The sequence below is a fragment of the Moschus berezovskii genome, chromosome 17 (genome assembly GCF_049115385.1).
Source record: "Moschus berezovskii isolate FMDL1 chromosome 17, NW_MosBer_1.0, whole genome shotgun sequence".
NCBI lineage: Eukaryota > Metazoa > Chordata > Mammalia > Artiodactyla > Moschidae > Moschus > Moschus berezovskii.
In genome coordinates, this window is record NC_142476.1 from 73,392,602 (window position 1) to 73,413,119 (window position 20,518).

The 20,518-nt window shown below is 38.6% G+C and overlaps 1 protein-coding gene and 1 pseudogene across 1 annotated transcript in view; both read left to right on the forward strand.

Moving 5' to 3' along the window:
* The window catches only part of USH2A (usherin), a 969,245-nt gene that overhangs the window by 567,511 nt on the left and 381,216 nt on the right, over positions 1 to 20,518 (forward strand). The window lies entirely within an intron of this gene.
* On the forward strand, positions 3,334 to 3,701 carry LOC148775192 (cytochrome c oxidase subunit 7C, mitochondrial pseudogene; annotated as a pseudogene).

The window sequence follows — 20,518 nt, forward strand, 5'->3', positions numbered from 1 at the left end:
ATCCCTTGAGTCCTTTTGTCACATACACTATATAATCATAAGGGATTTTATTTAAGTCATACCTGAATGGTCTAATGGTTTTACCTACTTTCTTCAATTTAAGGCTGAATTTTGCAATAAGGAGGTCATTATCTGAGCCACAGTCAGCTCCTGGTCTTTTTTTTTTTTTTTTTTTTCTGCATTGAGCTTCTCCATCTTTGGCTGCAAAGAGCAAAGAATATAATCTGATTTAGTTTTTGACCATCTGGTGAAGTCCATGTATAGAGTTGTCTCTTGGGTTGTTGGAAAAGGGTGTTTGCTATGACCAGTGCATTCTCTTGGCAAAACTCTATTAACTTTTGCCCTACTTCATTTTGTACTGCAAGACCAAACTTGCCTGTTACTCAAGATATCTCTTGACTTCCTACTTTTGCATTTGAGTCCCCTATGATGAAAAGGATATATTTTTTTTTTGGGGGGTGTAGTTTTAGAAGGTCCTGTTGGTCTTCATAGAACCATTCAGCTTCAGCTTTAGTGGTTCAGGCGTACAGTTGGATTACTGTGATACTGAATGGTTTGCCTTGAAAATGAACAGACATCATTCTGTTGTTTTTGAGATTGCACCCAGGTACTTTATTTTGAACTTTTTTGTTGACTGTGAGGGCTCCTCCATTTCTTCTCGGGAATTCTTGCCCACAGTGGTCAGTATAATGGTCATCCGAATTAAATTTGCCATTCCAGTCCATTTTAGTTCACTGATTCCTAAAATGTTGATGTTCACTTTTGCCATCTCCTGTTTGACCACTTCCAATTTACCTTGATTCATGGACCTATTCCAGGTTCCTAGGCAATACTGTTCTTTACAGCCTTGGGCTTACTTCCATCACCAGTCACATCCACAACCGGGTATTGTTTTCACTTGGCTCAGCCTCTTCATTCTTTCTGGAGTTATGTCTCCACTCTTCTCCTGTAGCATATTGGGCATATTTCAGTGTCCTGTCTTTTTGCCTTTTCATACTGTTCATTGGATTCTCAAGGCAAGAATACTGAAGTGGTTTGCCATTACCTTCTCCAGTTGACCACATACTGAACTGGTTTGCTGATTCCTTCTCCAGTGGACCACATACTGAAGTGGTTTGCCATTCCCTTCTCCATTGGGCCACATTTTGTCAGAACTCTCCTCTATGACCCATCCATCTTGGGTAGTCCTACACGACATGGCTCATAGTTTCACTGAGTTAGACAAGGCTGTGATCCAAGTGATCAGTTTGGTTGGTTTTCATAAATGTGTTTCCATTCTGTCTGCCCTCTGATGGAGAAGGATAATAGGCTTGTGGAAGCTTCCTGATGGGAGGGTTTGGCTGTGGGAGAATCTGGGTCTTGCTCTGATGGGTGGGGCCATGGTCAGTAAATCCTCAGTCCAATTTCCTGCTATTGTGTGAGGTTGTGTTCCCTCCCTGTAGTTTGGCCTGTGACCAAACTATGGTAGGGATAATGGAGGTAATGGAGACCTCCTTCCAAAGGACTTATGCCAGGACTGTTGTATTCAGTGCTCCTGACCCAACGGCAGGCAACTGTTGACCCACGCCTCTGCTGGAGGCTCGTAGACACTCATAGGCAAGTCTGGCTCATCCTCTTGTGGGGTCACCGCTCCTTTCTCCTGGGTCCTGGTGTGCACAAGGTTTCATTTGTACCCTCCCAGAAAGCTGTTTCCCTAGTCCTGTGGAAGTTCTGTAATCAAATCCCACTGACCTTTAAAGTCAAATTTCCTGGGGATTCTCAGTCCCTTTGCTGGATCCCCAGGTTGGGAAATCTGTTGTGAGCCCTAGATCTTTCACAATAGTGTGAGAACTTCTTTGATATAATTGTTCTTCAGTTTGTGGGTTGGTTTTTTTTTGGTGCCTCTATGGTGGGGCTCACACACCGCACCTCCCAGGTCTGTTGCAGCCAGAGCTCCTGTCCCCGTGGCAGGCCACTGCTGACCCATGCCTCTGCAGGAGACAGACACTCAAAGGCAGGACTGGCTCTGTCTCTTGTGTGTTCCCTGGGTCTTTGTGCACAAGGTTTCATTTGAGCCCTCTGAGCGTCTCTGGCAGGTTTGACTCTAAACATGATTTTGCCCCTCCTACCATCCTGTTGGGGCTTCTCCTTTGCCCTTGGATGTGGGGTATCTTTTCTTGATGGGATCCAATATTCTCCTGTCTACGGCTGTTCAGTGGTTAGTTGCAGTTTTGGAGTTCTAACAGGAGAAGATAAACACACATCCTTCTACACCGCCATCTTAAAAAGGAACTCATAAATCATATGGATATATCAAAATGTACTAGTCTTCCCATCATTACCATTTCATTACATGATATTATAATAGCAAAATGTATTAGCCATTTCATTATTGTTGCATGTTTAGGTTTATTATTTTTAATATTAGAAAGAATATTTATCACATAATTCTGCATATATCATTAATATGTATTGCTAGAAAAGTTAAACGGTGGAATATTTTTTTGAGACTTGATATGCACTGGAAAAATGCAACAATGCTTTAAAAAAAATTGCATCAGTTCACATATCTCCTAACAGTATACAATTTGTTCATATTTCTGTAATTGTGATAATTTGATAGATAAAAATGATTATTTGCTCTAATATGCATTTTTTTATTCTTAGTGACATCAAACATTCCAATATGCTTATTGTTTTTATTTTTTTCATTTGCTCACATACTTTGCCAGAAAATTTTAGAGATTTAAAAGTAGGTTTGATCTGAATGGCAGCTTAAAATTTGAGTTATAATTATTAGTCATTACAGTGCCAAATATTTTATTCAACTTATCTTTCTGGTGTATTTATGAGGGTTAGGAAACAGTATTTCAGATTTTTTGTGTGTGATGAAACCGGTTTATTTTTGTAAAGAACATTTTCTCTATCCAGGATTGAAACATATGCATTGCATTATTTTGCTAAATTTATCAGAGACTTAAATTCTTATGTATTATGGTACTTACTTCGGGGCTATTTACTCCTTCTGTTTATTCCTCTGTTTCTCTTTGAATCATTACCATGACAGTTTGATCTCTATGCTTTCAACCTGGTACATATTAAAAAATACTTTTCATCTTATTGGTAAAGTTCGCATCTTCTCCTTCCAGCTTACTGCTCATTTTTTAAAAATGTCTTAGATCTTTATGTATATTCTTCCAACTCATCATTAAACAGAGCTTTAAAAAATGCTACTGGCCCTTTCCATCCTTACAGTTAGGGGAACAAGGTCGTGAGGCAAGCAGCACGCCGTTTGCAGCAGCCATTTCTTCCGCCTTCAGTCTCTGGATCTTTTGTAAAACTTCCAACAGCGCTATGTTGGGACAGAGCATCCAGAGGTTCACAACCTCTGTGGTTCGTCGCAGCCACTACGAGGAGGGTCCAGGGAAGAATATACCATTTTCAGTGGAAAACAAGTGGAGGTTACTAGCTATGATGACTTTGTTCTTTGGGTCTGGATTTGCTGCACCTTTCTTTATAGTAAGATACCAACTGCTTAAAAAGTAATCCATGTGACAGGAAGAGGAGCATATTAAGAGGTGCAGTCTCTTAAAAGGATCAAACCCTTGAACTCAGCATCCTAGATATGTTTGTAAATAAACTTGTGGCAGAAATCCTTAACGCCTCTCCTCTGAAATATGGAACATGATAATTGAACACGTGCTTACATTTTATTTGGGTAATACTGCATTATTAGTTTCTTAACTAAATGTGTATTTGATTAAAAAAGTTAAAATTAAAAAATTAAAAATGCTACTGATATTTTTAATTAACTCTTCTTCTTATAAATTAATTCATGAGGAATTTATACCATCAAATATTTCTTGAGAAATGTGTTGGGATTCCATTTATTTAGGCATTTTGTATTTCACAGTAAAGTTTTGTTATTTTTTCATGAAGCCTTCATATTTCCTGTGAGGATTAAAAGAAGAAAAGTGAAAGTGTTCTCAGTCATTTCTGACTCTTTGTGACCCCGTGGACTGTAGCCCCCCAGGCTCCTCTGTCCATGGAATTCTCTAGATAAGAATACTGGAGTGGGTAGCCATTCTCTTCTCCAGGCGATCTTCCCAACCCAGGTCTCCTACATTGCAGGCAGATTCTTTATCATTTGAGCCACCAGGGAAGCTGGTGAGGTGAGGGTTATAGCCAGGTTTTTTACCTTTGTGATTGTGATTTTGTTTTTATTATAACATTCAAAAAATCATTCTTGGTATCATATCTGTGTGATTTTCATCAATACTTTCTTTAAACACTTGTAAATCTGAGTTATTTTTTTCAGCTCCATTAAAACAGAAAATACAGAGCTCCTTACACTTAAGAAACATTTCCGTGAGTTTAACCCACTCAGCTAATGTGTTATAACACACTAACAGTATGGATGCTTTTACTTGAAACAAAAAGAGCTCTAGGTTAAGTTTCAATCACAAATATATCCATACAATACGATTATTTTAAGTAAGCCACAACAAAGCTATTTGACTAATTTTTGTTTCTAAGAATTCTTTCAAGATGATTAAAATAAGCTTATAAAGTAAATATAAAATGTTTAAAATATCTGTATCCATTTGTGCCCATTGGGAAAATGAGCAGTTCTTGGAATTTTTTTCAAAGATATTGTTAGATAGGTGTACAAAATATTTGGAAAGTTATTTTTCTGACAATTTATTTGTATAATGAGAGTTGAAGGGCATGGTCCTAAAAGTCTATCTATACAGATTATATTGTGGTGAATTCATTTAAAAGATTATGCAGAAGTATAGTTATTATTAAGAAAATTATATTATTACAAGTGCAAAACAAGAGCATTAAAAAGTCTTTAAGTGGGAAAAATGGTAATGCATTTATATGTATAAAATATGAAAGGATAAATACCAAAATACACCAAAATATTGATATAATAGTAATGATTATCTTGAAATTTTAGATAATTCTAACTTTTCATAGTGTCTGATAATAGTTAAAATTTACAATGAACGAGTATTTCTTTTATAGTCAAAGAAGGAGTGAATGCAGCCAAGACAAAAGAGGAGAATTTGTAGCATGTATCATCTTATAGCAAAAGTACTAGAAGATTTTAGAAAACAACAGATTTTAAAACTCAAAATTCTCATAAGAACTTGGAAACAAAAGACTTAACATCACTAAACCTGAGATGATAAAGACCTTGAACCTCAGCTTCTTTCAGAAACCCAGCCATCTTGCTTTTACTTGAATCCCTTAAACTTACAATGATTACTTTCACTTTTCCCTAATAATTTATTCCTTTAAGATAATAGAGTTTCTTATTATGTTTTTGATTTGTACTGTTTCCTATTTAATGATTTACTCTCTTTGGCATACATGCAAAAGTTATCATATTAAAAAAATTATTATGCTATAATAATTATGGTACCATCAAACTGAATTAAATTATGTTTCATTGTAAATAGTAAAACGTATTAATTTTTTTGAAAGTCTTTTTAAGCCAAAGAGGATAAATAGTTACCTTTCTATAATTTCATTAAACACCATGACAGTACAAGCCAAATTGACAGAGCTGATAACAAATCAACTCAACACTTATAGGAGTCCCTTCCAAGTAGTTCTGAAATTAGCTTTCTTAGGGCAATGAATTAAATGCATTGCATTAAATAGAACCTGTGCATTTTATGAATAAAAGTTTCACCTTCATTTTGTGTGCATATATATAGGAAGATTTTGGAAGAATAAGATTTTCTTTCTTACATTCAGTTCAGTTCAGTTCAGTCGCTCAGTCATGTCCGACTCTTTGCGACCCCATGAACCACAGCACGCCAGGCCTCCCTGTCCATCACCAACTCCCGGAGTTCACTGAAACTCATGTCCATCGAGTTGGTGATGCAGTTTCAGATAAAAATGAACCTGAATTTTAAGTGTGCATTCTAATTTTTTTCTTTAGCACATCAGAGTGGTGCTGTCCAGCAGACATATAAAGTAAGCTAAATATCTAATTTTTAACTTTCTAGTATGCACATGAATAAAATTGTGTAATATATATTTTGTGAATCAGTCTACCCTGAATATTATCATTTCAACATGGAATCAAAATCTTAAAGTGATATCTCAAGTGAGATTTTTTTTTCTTCTTTTTATGCTAAATCAGTGTGTATATTTTATAGTACTCTTCAATTCAGATAATTTTTATCAGAAATATTCAATCTGTATTTTAACTTCATAATATTTTCTGTTAAAAAGGTATTCAATAATTAAAATTTTTCCAGAAGCAAAATTAATTATTAGTTTTTAATTTAAATTAGTTAAAATTAAATAAAATTAGACATTCAGTCACAACCACATTTCAAGTACTCAGGGGCCCCATGTGGATAGTGGTTATTCAATTCGACAACCTAGTTTTAGAACATGTGTATAAGATATCAGCAACATGGAAAAGTTAAAAATTAAGTTGAAGCCAAACTATTAGAAATGTTTTGACTATTGGATTTCAAAGAAAATGAGCTGATTTTTTTGTTTTTTGTTTTTTTCTCATTAAATGGTTGGCTGGTTGGCTCAGTTGATAGAATCAGTTGCTTTGTTTTTATGTACAAATCATCTTACTTTTTGCCAGGTCCTTTAATTTTCCTTAAGGCAAATGTGTGTGTGTGTGTGTGTGTGCGTGTGTGAGGTCCTTTAATTTTCCTTAAGGCAAATATGTGTGTGTGTGTGTGTGTGCCTGTGCGTGCGTGTGCTCAGTCATGTCTGACCCTTTGCAGTGCCACAGATTGTAGCCTGCCAGGCTCTTCAGTCCATGGAAGTTGCCAGGCAAGAATACTGAAGTGGGTTGCCATTCTTCCTCCAGGGGATTTTCTCAACCCAGTGAAGGAACCCAAGTCTCCTGCATCTCCTCCACTGGCATGCAGATTCTTTACCACTGAGCCACCTGAGTATGTCCCCAGGCATTTTATGTATGTGCTTTAATTATACTAAAAGCTATCTCCCTGGGCCATGATATCCTGGAGATACCCCTTGAATTAATGGTTATATACCAAGTTTTGAGTAAACTAAAGAACATCAATATTGAGAGAAAAAATATTAAATGTAGTTAAATCCCAAAGAAAGTGAAATTTGCTCAGTTGTGTCTGACTTTTTGTGACCCCCTGGACTATAGAGTCCATGTCATTCTCCAGGCTATACTGGAGTAGGTAGCCTTCCCTTCTCCAGAGTATCTTCCCAACCCAGGAATTGAACCAGGGTCTCCTGCTTTGCAAGCGGATTCTTTACCAGCTGAGCTACCAGGGAAGCCCTAAATCCCAAAGAAACACAATGCCAAATGTTCAAACTACCATACAATTGTGCTCATTTCACAAGCTAGCAAGATAATGCTCAAAATTCATCAAGCTAGGCTTTAGCAGTATGTGAATCGAGAACTTCCAGATATACAAGCTAGATTTAGAACAGGCACAGGAACCAGAGATCAAATTGCCAACATCTGCTGGATCATAGAAAAAGTAACGGAATTCCAGAGAAACATCTACTTCTGCTTCATTGACTCTGCTAAAGACTTTGTGTGGATTACAACAAATTGTGAAAAATTCTTCAAGAGATGGGAATACCAGACCACCTGACCTGCCTCCTGAGAAACCTGTATGCAGGTCAAGAAGCAACAGTTAGAACTGGACATGGAACAACAGCTGCTGCTGCTGCTGCTAAGTCACTTCAGTCGTGTCCGACTCTGTGTGACCCCATAGACGGCAGGCCACCAGGCTCCCCCGTCCCTGGGATTCTCCAGGCAAGAACACTGGAGTGGGATGCCATTTCCTTCTCCAATGTGTGAAAGTGAAAAGTGAAAGTGAAGTCGCTCAGTCATGTCTGACTCGTAGTGACCCCATGGACTGCAGCCTACCAGGCTCCTCCATCCATGGGATTTTCTAGGCAAGAGTACTGGAGTGGCTTGCCATTGCCTTCTCCAATGGAACAACAGACTGGTTCCAAATTGGAAAAGAAGTATGTCAAGACTTTATGTTGTCACCCTGCTTATTTAACTTATATGCAGAGTACATTATGTGAAATGCTGGACTGGATGACTCACAGGCTGGAATCAGGATTGCCAGGAGAATTATCAACAACCTCATGCATACAGATGATACCACTCTAATGGCAGAAAGTGAAGGGAACTAAAGAGCCTCTTGATGAGGATGAAAAAGGACAGTGAAAAAGCTGGCTTAAAACACAACATTCAGAAAACTAACATTGTGGCATCCAGTTTCATCATTTCATGGCCAATAGATGGGGTAAAATGGAAACAGTGACAGATTTTATTCTCTTGGGCTTCAAAATCACTGCAGATGGTGACTTCACTCATGAAATTAAAAGACATTTGTTCCTTGGAAGGAAACCTATGACAAATCTAGACAGCATATTACAAAGCAGTGACATTATTTTGCTGACAAAGGTCCATTTAGTCAACGCTGTGGTTTTTCCGGTACTCATGTATGTATATGAGAGTTGGACCATAAAGAAGGTTGAGTGCCGAAGAATTGATGTTTTCAAATTGTGGTGCTAGAGAAAACTCTTAAGAGTCCCTTGGACAACAAGGAGGTCAAACCAGTCAATCCTAAAGGAAATCAATCCTGAATATTCGTCAGAAGGACTGATGTTGAAGCTGAGGCTCTAATACTTTGGCCTGATGCAACAAGCCGACTCATTTGAAAAGACCCTGATGCTGGAAAAGATTGAAGGCAAGAGGTAAAGAGGGCAGTAGAGGATGAGATGGCTAGTTAATACCACTGACTCCTTGGACATGAATTTGAACAAACTCCAGAAGATAGTGAAGGACAGAGAAGCCTGGTGTGCTGTAGTCCATCGGGTCGCAAAGAGTCGTACACGACTTAGTGACTGAACAACAACCTGTGCCACCATGTTTACTCTTGTTCTCAACTCTTATAAATCATGTAAATAAGTGCAATAAACATTTATTGAATGATTTCATAATACTTTAGATTTACAAGTCCATCATTTGTGATGGCACATTGAACGTGGGCCAGAAAAGCTAGAAGTATGTTGTATGTCAGATGATGCCTTCCATCAAGTTTAGAGCAGCATTTTTTTCCCAGCATTACAACATAGTGTAATGGCACTTGGCAATATTGGCATTTCTGATATGACTTCTTTTGGCTAGCTCAGCATTCTTAAAAAAATAAATAGTTTTTTCACTCTGTGATTGAAAGGGTTAAATACTACCAATTCATTACCACTCACAAAAGGATTTATTTTGTTCTCATAAATCAGTTTTATTCCACATTGTTATTATTCCCTTGGGTGAGCTACTCGAATTGAAATCAATACAAGTGCAAGTGACACAATCAATCTAGATATTTGATTATGGATTGGAGATCACTAGGTCTCCTTTTTAGCCAGTTTCTTTCTGATCATCTCCTTAAAGAACTGAATATTCTTATTGGCATCTATGAGTTATGAACATGTTTTAAAAGCAGATAATAATCTTCATTTGTATACTGACTATGAAAACCCAAACAATGAGCAAAGATTAAAAGATAAAGACTTATATTATGTACCTATAACATTGTTAATAAGCTATTCACATTTCTCAATCTTTTCCTTAAGAGGAAATGTTTTAAAAACAATTCTTTCTTTAAAAAAAATGCAATTGGTGACTATAAAATGCATTCTTAGCATTAAGTAAGTAAGTGATTAACTATTTGCCATGACAGAGATGTTACTTGTTTTTACACATTTATTTTATAGCTGAACCACATTAACTGATTTAGGTAAACAATAAGAAAACAACTAAGGTGGATAAAATGTCTTTGAAAGGACTCAAACTGGTTCTTTTCATTTCTACAATTATCCAGGCTAGAAAGTCACCATCTGCAGGATCTAAAAGGGAAAATCAGTTCAACTTGAAATCAGGGAGCAAAAATTGAATTAAGTTGTTGCTCAAGAGAGCAAAATGTATATATCAAACTCTCTTTGCTTTACAAACAAATGTATTTCTTATGACCCTTTACATGTTGAAAGCTTATTTGGGGACTAAAGGTACCGCATTATAGTTTTCTTGCTTCGGACTCTAGCCACCTTTGCTTGGTTCTTAAACCAAATTTTTACATAGGCACTGTTAAGCCATTTTGTAATTCATTTTCTTATGTTTAGAATAATGCAATAAAATTATTTCTTTAAAATAAATTGCAAGGCAATATTAACACTGCATTTGCTTCTTACAGCAAAATATTTTAGCCTTTTTTAGCCATTTACTTTTTTTCATTAAGATTTGTAGGAAGGGCTGATACTTGTCTGACAAATTACCTCTGGAAGGTATGTAACTCTAAACGTTAAAAAAAGTCTTCAGAAGCAGTTTAAATAGTAAACCCATCTTTCTTTCATTCAAGGATTCACTGATTAATCTTTGCTCACCCCTTTTTAAAATTTTTTACTTTTATAAAATTCTTACGGGCTGCTTTCCACTTATAGTTATCATGAAATACTGACTATATTCTCCATATTGTATTCCCACATATGTATTCCCCCTGTGTATTCCCACATCCTTGAGCCTGTCTTATACCCGGTAGTTTGTAGCTTCTACTCCCCCACCCTTATGTTGCCCCATCCTCTCCCCACTGATGACTACTCATTTGTTCTCCATATCTGTGAGTCTATTTCTTTTTTGGTATATTCACCAGTTTGTTGTACTTTGTACATTCCACATATACATGATATCATACAGAATTTATCTTTCTCTCTCTGGCGTATTTCACTTGGTATCATGCCCTCCACATCCATCCATACTCTTCAGTTATTATTTTTAAACCTTTGGAACAGCAGCTATTGCTAGTGACTTAAAAAATGTTATTTAAAATATTTAGAAGATTAACTGTGTAACATTAGTTTACTTTTGCCCATAAATTAAAAAAAAACTCAAAACACCAGACAAAAATATCCTCACTATCTATAGAACTGTATTGCTCTTGTATGAGCACAGACTTGCGGCAAATTATTGTGAAGCATCTTTTGGTGAATTGATGAAATATTCTGTGTATTTATTCCCTGAACTACAGCTGTTATAATAGCAGAATGACCACTTTAAAGAGGAATCAAAGAAGTACAGCTTTTACTAGAGGACAACTAATTAAGCATCACATTAGAGTAATTACAATAATGGTAAAAGTATGATGCATTAACAGAGCACTGTCTTTCTCAGCGCCTAAGTGCTTCACGAGCTACTTATTTTTTTCTCTTTCAAAATGTTCTGTGGAGAAGAAAGCTGTGTAAGTAAAGATATATAAAAGTTTTGTATGTTGGCAAAAACTTAAAGTCAGGAATAGGTCCTTTTACCTATATATTAACTTAAATACTTTCAGATTTATATCAAAGTAAGATCTGTTAAAATAGTGATGTTTGGAGCATGCATTTGCATCTTGGGTAGAATAATTTGAAATATCTTTACAAAGAAGAAATAAAAGTGACTTAAATATTAATATGTGCTATCTAGAGTAATCTAGAATTCTTAGTTCCCATTTAAGGACACACTGGCCACATGGCCCTAATTTGCAATATGCCATTCAGTGTCTTTTACTTGGGGATTGGCAGAATTCTGTGATGGTGAGGTGAGGCTGAACAACACTAAAATTGAGACCCCAATACAGGAAAAAATATAGCATTTTCTTTTTCCAGCCAGAAGTGGGGAAATTGGTCAATATCTTTTCTACCATAAGGTGTAATTGGATTCAGAAAAAGGCTAACTTAAACAGGACCAGGTCTGACATGTAAAATCCTCACAAGGTAACAAGAATCAGTTTGGTTTGTTCGCTGTCATTCCTCATTATGATCTTTGTCATGAGAATGGATTCATGTTGTGCCATTTTCTGTTCTTGTTACAATCTTTGTCACATGAATAAGATATCAGGATGTTAATGCCTGGCATACAGTCTTCTGTGTGTGATGATACTTACAAGACTACACTGACCTTTGCAATATTATGTATTCTGATTGGCTGTTCATTTCACCTCTTTCCCACAAGTTAATAAGGCTGTAAAAAGGAGAGAACTGAAATAGCCAGCCAGTCAAATTATAGAATATTGAAAAGGTCAGAGCAGTACAGCACAGAGGAAAAAAATTATGGAATATATGGTGCATTAAAATTCTTGTGACAATGATTATAACAAGAATGGGAAAGGATACCCATTTATGTTATTTCAATCTAGAGAGCCCCATGAGATGATACTCCTGGAATAGTCATCAATTACTCATCTGTGACTTATACATGTGAGAATACCTGTTTACACTGGTTTTTGCTTAAAAACTAATTGTACAGAAAAATATCCTACGATTCAGCAAATAAGAACATGAAAAGTAAGATTTTAGCTTTAGAAATGGGCATCCAGGTTGTTAACATTTTAGTTGGTCTTCATATTCGAAGCTGAAGGCAAAGTTCCTTTCATGTGAAACCTGTGGCACATGTGAGATTTATTTTGATTGCTTCTTCATTTAACAGTTTTTCCTTCAAAGTAAAATAGAAAAGTAGGACGGAAAGAATTAACCTTTTGGGAAATCCTTGAGAATGTAGAATAGTCTGAAATAACATCTAGCGTTTTATTTTAGGATGTTGTGTGATCTATACCAAATATGTTTTTCCTTGTGATTGCATGATACAGGCCAGGATGCAAAGAACCCTTCCTTTTCTCTGCGTCCGCAGTGGAGAAAGAAAGACATAGAAACTTCATTCAGAAATTCTTAAGTTATTGTTCTCAGGTGTGTGATATACATACTTTTACATACTTCGTGGTTTCATTTATTATAAAATCAAGCAAACAGGCAAAATTTTATTATGATTAAAACCAGAAATATATAGGTGCATTGTGTCCAACTCTTTACAACCCCATGAATTATAGTCCTCTAGGCTCATCTGTCCATGGATTCTCCAGGATACTGAAGTGGGTTGCCATGGCTCCTCAAGGGATCTTGATGACCCAGGGATCAAACCTTTATCTCTTCTGGCACCTGCAATGACAGGCAGGTTCTTTACCACTAGATCTACCTGGAAAGCCCATGTAGGTGCATGTATGTCCGTAATTATATATTCCCGATGGGATAACCTGTCATCATTTTTAAATGTCTCTCTTTATTGCTCATAATGCTTTTTGTCTAACAGTCTGTTTTATCTGATATTAGTATAGCTGATATTAGTATAGCTAATTCTCTTATGGTTGTTTGCATGATATAGCTTTACTTTTTTCTTTTTAAAATTTTTTATTCACTTAAAAAATTGTTTTTATTCATATTTTAAACCTTCTTATACCATCACTGTACTAGATTTTGTAGTCTGTAAAGACAGTCTGGTTTTCAAGTTAACTTTACACTTTCTAAGATGCATTGTTTCACTATTCAACATTTTGCAGCCCAAAGCTAGAATCTCATCATTCATAAGGATGCCAAATGCGGCCTGATAACTTTTTCAAGCAAAGGAAATGAATTTTGATCATTACATTAGACCACCTTGAACATGGGTTCAGTTCAGTTCAGTTCAGTCGCTCTGTCCTGTCCCGACTCTTTGCGACCCAGTGAATCACAGCACGCCAGGCCTCCCTGTCCATCACCAACTCCCGGAGTTCACTCAAACTCATGTCCACTGAGTCAGTGATGCCATGCAGCCATCTCATTCTCTGTCATCCCCTTCTCCCGCCCCCAATCCTTCCCAGCATCAGAGTCTTTTCCAGTGAGTCAACTCGTTGCATGAGTTGGCCAAAGTATTGGAGTTTCAGCTTCAGCATCGGTCCTTCCAATGAACATCCAGGATTGATCTCCTTTAGAATGGACTGATTGGATCTCCTTGCAGTCCAAGGGACTCTCAAGAGTCTTCTCCAGCACCACAGTTCAAAAGCATCAATTCTTCGGCGATCAGCTTTCTTCACAGTCCAATTCTCACATCCATACATGACCCCTGGAAAAACCATAGCCTTGACTAGACGGACCTTTGTTGGCAAAGTAATGTCTCTGCTTTTTAATATACTATTAAGGTTGGTCATAGCTTTCCTTCCAAGGAGTAAACGTCTTTTAATTTCATGGCTGCAATCAGCATCCGCAGTGATTTTGGAGCCCCAAAAAATAAAGTCTGACACTGTTTCCACTGTTTTTCCATCTATTTTCCATGAAGTGATGGGACCAGATGCCGTGATCTTTGTTTTCTGAATGTTGAGCTTCAAGCCAACCTTTTCACTCTCCTCTTTCACTTTCACTTTTCACTTTTGAGTTCCTCTTCACTTTCTGCCATAAGGGTGGTGTCATCTGCATGTCTGAGGTTATTGATATTTCTCCCAGCAATCTTGATTCCAGCTTGTGCTTCTTCCAGCCCAGCGTTCCTCATGATATACACTGCATATAAGTTAAATAAGCAGGGTGACAATACACAACCTTGATGTACTCCTTTTCCTATTTGGAACCAGTCAGTTGTTCCATGTACAGTTCTGACTGTTGCTTCCTGACCTGCATACAGGTTTCTCAAGAGGCAGGTCAGGTGGTCTGGTATTCTCATCTCTTGAAGAATTTCCAACAGTTTATTGTGATTCACACAGTCAAAGGCTTTGGCATAGTCAATGAAGCAGAAATAGATGTTTTTCTGGAACTCTCTTGCTTTCTCCATGATCCAGCAGATGTTGGCAATTTGATCTCTGGTGCCTCTGCCCATTCTAAAACCTGCTTGACCATTTGGGAGTTCATGGTTAACATATTGCTGAAGCCAGGCTTGGAGAATTTTCAGCATGACTTTACTAGCGTGTCAGATGAGGGCAATTGTGCGCTAGTCTGAGCATTCTATGGCATTGCCTTTTTTGGGATTGGAATGAAGACTGACCTTTTCCAGTCCTGTGGCCACTGCTGAGTTTTCCAAATTTGCTGGCATATTGAGTGCAGCACTTTCACAGCATCATCTTTCAAGATTTGAAATAGCTCAACTGGAATTCCATCACCTCCACTAGCTTTGTTCATAGTGATGCTTTCTAAGGCCCACTTGACTTCACATTCCAAGATGTCTGGCTCTAGGTCAGTGATCACGTTATTGTGATTATCTTGGTCGTGAAGATCTTTTTTGTACAGTTCTTCTGTGTATTCTTGCCACCTCTTCTTAATATCTTCTGCTTCTGTTAGGTCCCTACCATTTCTGTCCTTTATCGAGCCCATCTTTGCATGAAATGTTCCCTTGGTATCTCTAATTTTCTTGAAGAGATCTCTTGTTTTTCCTATTCTGTTGTTTTTCTATATTTCTTTGCATTGATTGCTGAGGAAGGCTTTCTTATCTCTCCTTGCTATTCTTTGGAACTCTGCATTCAGATGCTTATATCTTTCCTTTTCTCCTTTGCTTTTCACTTCTCTTCTTTTCACAACCATTTGTAAGGCTTCCTCAGACAGCCATTTTGCTTTTTTGCATTTCTTTTCCACAGGGATGGTATTGGTCCCTGTTTCCTGTACAATGTCACGAACCTCTGTCCAGAGTTCATCAGGCACTCTATCTATCAGGTCTAGTCCCTTAAATCTATTTCTCACTTCCACTGTATAATCATAAGGGATTTGATTTAGGTCATATGTGAATGGTCTAGTGGTTTTCCCTACTTTCTTCAATTTAAGTCTGAATTTGGCAATAAGGAGTTCATGATCTGAGCCACAGTCAGTTCCTGGTCTTGTTTTTGCTAACTGTATAGAGCTTCTCCATCTTTGGTTGCAAAGAATATAATCAATCTGATTTCGGTGCTGACCATCTGGTGATGTCCATGTGTAGAGTCTTCTCTTGTGTTGTTGGAAGAGGGTGTTTGCTATGGCCAGCATTCTGCTCTGACCAGAGTTTGCATTCTCTTGGCAAAACTCTATTAGCCTTTGCCCTGCTTCATTCCGTGCTCCAAGGCCAAATTTGCCTGTTACTCCAGGTGTTTCTTGACTTCCTACTTTTGCACTCCAGTCCCCTATAATGAAAAGGACATCTTTTTGGGTGTTAGTTCTAAAAGGTCTTGTAGGTCTTCATAGAACCGTTCAACTTTGGCTTCTTCAGTGTTACTGCTTAGGGCATAGGCCTGGATTACTGTAATATTGAATGGGTTGCCTTGGAAATGAACAGAAATCATTTTGTCATTTTTAAGATTGCATCCAAGTACTGCATTTCGGACTCTTTTTTTGACCATGATGGCTATTCCATTTCTTCTAAGGGATTCCTGCCCACAGTAGTAGATATAATGGTCATCTGAGTTAAATTCACCCATTCCAGTCCATTTTAGTTCACTGATCCCTAGAATGTCTATGTTCATTCTTGCCATCTCCTGTTTGACCACTTCCAATTTGCCTTGAATCATGGACCTAACATTCCAGGTTCCTACGCAATATTGCTCTTTACAGCATCGGACCTTGCTTCTATCACCAGTCACATCCACAACTGGGTATTAGTTTTGCTTTGGCTCCATCCCTTCATTCCTTCTAGAGTTATTTCTCCACTGAGCTCCAGTAGCATACTGGGCACCTACCGACCTTGGGAATTCCTCATTCAGTATCCTATCATTTTGCCCTTTGATACTGTTCATGGGGTTCTCAAGGCAAGTATACTGAAGTGGTTTGCCATTCCCTTCTCCAGTGGACCACATTCGGCTGTGGTCCATGTGATCAGATCGACGAGTTTTCTGTGATTATGATTTCAGTGTGTCTGCCCTCTGATGCCCCCTTGCAATACCTACTGTCTTATTTGGGTTTCTCTTACCTTGGTCGTAGGATATCTCTTCACAGCTGCTCCAGCAAAGCACAGCCGCTGCACCTTACCTTGGACGAGAGGTATCTCCTCAAGGCCGCCTGTCCTGACCTTGAACGTGGAGTAGCTCCTCTCCGCCTTCCTGCGCCCGCACAGCCACCGCCTATTGGACGTGGGGTAGCTCCTCTCGTCCGCCGACCCTGGCCTTAGGCGTGGGGTAGCTCCTCTAGGCCGTGCTTCTTTGCGTGGTCTGTTGAGCCGCCAGAGCCGGCATCTCTCGCGTCTGCGCCCCCGGAGCCGGCGTCTCTCGCATCTGGGTTAAACAACACGGGTTAACATGGGTTCAGTTCAGTTCAGTCGCTCAGTCGTGTCCGTATCTTTGCGACCCCATGAATCACAGCACGCCAGGCCTCCCTATCCATCACCAACTCCCAGAGTTCACTCAAACTCATGTCCATCGAGTCAGTGATGCCATCCACCATCTAATCCTAAAACCAGTAGTTCTGCATCCTGAAGAAGAATCACCGTGTGATTCCCCATACGCTCTGGTGTTCTCCTTTAGTAGGTCTGGGTTAGAACTCAGGTGTGTGAAGTACTCCCAGGCAATTTTGACATGGGTGAGCTCTGGAACACAGGTATAGACAGTCTCATGGTACAAAGAGTTTAGTGCAATCCCCAGTTAAAGCTGCAGTCCATGGGGTCATAAAGAGTCAGACATGACTTTGTGACTGAACAACCGGTTAAAGCTCAATGGCACAGACCAGAGCTAAAGAAGGTAGATGAAGGGGACTACAAGCTCACAGTGCCTGGAGAAGGACTCATGGGAGTTGTGGTTCCAGAATATAGAATCTTAACCCGACCAGCACCATCCATTTATACTCACAAATCAGGTCTGCGCCGAGGCTGACCGGACAGGAGTGGTCACCTGTGATAGGAAATGCTTATCACTGTAGTATTTTCTAGCTTGATTCTTGAGGCTGAACCAACGGGGCTCCATTTTCCAGCCCACAAAGCTCATGCAGTGAAAAGTGGTAAAGCACAACCCCTTTAAAAGGCTCAGAGGACCTACATTTTTAAGATTTTCCCTTAAAACCTAGAAACCCAAATTGGCAAAGTTTATTGAAAGAAAGAGACAGCAGGGAGAATAAGGTGGAGAAGAGCTGAAATCTCTGGGTCCTGTATTGGTTTTGAATTTGGAGATTTTTGAGCTTCAGTGAGGGTTGAAATCCTGTCGTTTGCTCCAGATCTCTGAATTGAGCTTTATGTTAGTGGAGGTGAAAGAATATTCAGTTCACTCAGCTGCATGATTCCTGGAGATGTACAAGTTCTTTTTTGAGCTGAACGAAATGGTTATGTAATTGCATACTTCTCATAATTATTGAGTAATTATATACTTCTTATAATTACTGAGTAATCATTGTTCTATAACTAGGACTTAATGTTACAACTAATTGTATAATTACCATGTATTAATGTTATCCGGGAAACTTAGAATAAAGTGGTACTTGATATATTTCCCCCTGCCATGCCATTTTCAAAGCTGACAATATTTTGCATTTTACAGCTAGAAATTTGCTTCAAAGACAAACAAATGAAATACAAGGGAGGGGGGGAAACCCTCACCAGTGTTATCATCATAGATGTTAACTCATTGAGCTTACACTTACACCAGGCTTGAAATGTGTAAAACTGTATTCTTTTGGCTTATTTTTATAATTTTCATTTTTGTCTTGAAATTTGACATCTTATACCACTTTCAAGGAAATAGAGCATTTTCCTGAGTTTCCTGGAGAAGCTGACCTTTTTGAAATTTTAGATCTGGGCATGTGATGATAGCAGCAATTGTTTCAGCTATAACTGAATATGTTTTTAAGGAATAGGACATTATGGGAACTTGAGAAGATCTTCAGATGTGAATAATGAAATTTTTCTTAGATCATGATTAGAAAGGATTCATGTTAATCTAAAACAAGTTTCTTGAGTGCGAGAACTGTGTCTTACTCATTCGAGGCAAACTGTTATCAGCACCTACTCAGGTCTACTCCCTACATGCAGTTCAGTTCAGTTAGGTCGCTCAGTCGTGTCCGACTCTCCGCGACCCCATGAATCACAGCACGCCAGGCCTCCTTGTCCATCACCAACTCCCGGAGTTCACTCAAACTCATGTCCACAGAGTCGGTGATGCCATCAAGCCATTTCATTCTCTGTCGTCCCCTTCTCCTCCCGCCCCCAATCCTTCCCAGCATCAGAGTCTTTTCCAGTGAGTCAACTCATTGCATGAGGTGGCCAAAGTATTGGAGTTTCAGCTTCAGCATCAGTCCTTCCAATGAACACCCAGGATTGATCTCCTTTAGAATGGACTGGTTGGATCTCCTTGCAAGGGACTCTCAAGAGTCTTCTCCAACAACACAGTTCAAAAGCATCAATTCTTCAGTGATCAGCTTTCTTCACAGTCCAATTCTCACATCCATACATGACCACAGGAAAAACCATAGCCTTGACTAGACGGACCTTTGTTGGCAAAGTAATGTCTCTGCTTTTTAATATACTATCAAGGTTGGTCATAACTTTCCTTCCAAGGAGTAAACGTCTTTTAATTTCATGGCTGCAATCAGCATCCGCAGTGATTTTGGAGCCCCAAAAAATAAAGTCTGACACTGTTTCCACTGTTTTTCCATCTATTTCCCATGAAGTGATGGGACCAGATGCCGTGATCTTTGTTTTCTGAGTGTTGAGCTTCAAGCCAACCTTTTCACTCTCCTCTTTCACTTTCATCAAGAGACCTTTTAGTTCCTCTTCACTTTCTGCCATAAGGGTAGTATCATCTGCATATCTGAGGTTATTGATATTTCTCCCAGCAATCTTGATTCCAGCTTGTGCTTCTTCATGATGTACTCTGCATATAAGTTAAATAAGCAAGGTGACAATATACAGCCTTGACGTACTCCTTTTCCTATTTGGAACCAGTCGGTTGTTCCATGTACAGTTCTGACTGTTGCTTCCTGACCTGCATACAGGTTTCTCAAGAGGCAGGTCAGGTGGTCTGGTATTCTCATCTCTTTCAGAATGTTCCACAGTTTATTGTGATCCACATAGTCAAAGGCTTTGGCATAGTCAATGAAGCAGAAATAGATGGTTTTCTGGAACTCTCTTGCTTTCTCCATGATCCAGCGGATGTTGGCAATTTGATCTCTGGTGCCTCTGCCTTTTCTAAAACCTGCTTGAACATCTGGGAGTTCACGGTTCACCTACTGCTGAAGCCTGGCTTGGAGAATTTTCAGCATGACTTTACTAGCGTGTCAGATGAGTGCAATTGTGCGGTAGTTTGAGTATTCTTTGGCATTGCCTTTCTTTGGGATTGGAATGAAGACTGACCTTTTCCAGTCCTGTGGCCAGTGCTGAGTTTTCCAAATTTGCTGGCATATTGAGTGCAGCACTTTCACAGCATCATCTTTCAAGATTTGAAATAGCTCAACTGGAATTCCATCACCTCCACTAGCTTTGTTAGTAGTGATGCTTTCTAAGGCCCACTTGACTTCACATTCCAAGATGCTTGGCTCTAGGTCAGTGATCACATTATCGTTACTATCTTGGTCGTGAAGATCTTTTTTGTACAGTTCTTCTGTGTATTCTTGCCACCTCTTCTTAATATCTTCTGCTTCTGTTAGGTCCCTACCATTTCTGTCCTTTATCGAGCCCATCTTTGCATGAAATGTTCCCTTGGTATCTCTAATTTTCTTGAAGAGATCTCTTGTTTTTCCTATTCTGTTGTCTTCCTCTATTTCTTTGCATTGATCACTGAGGAAGGCT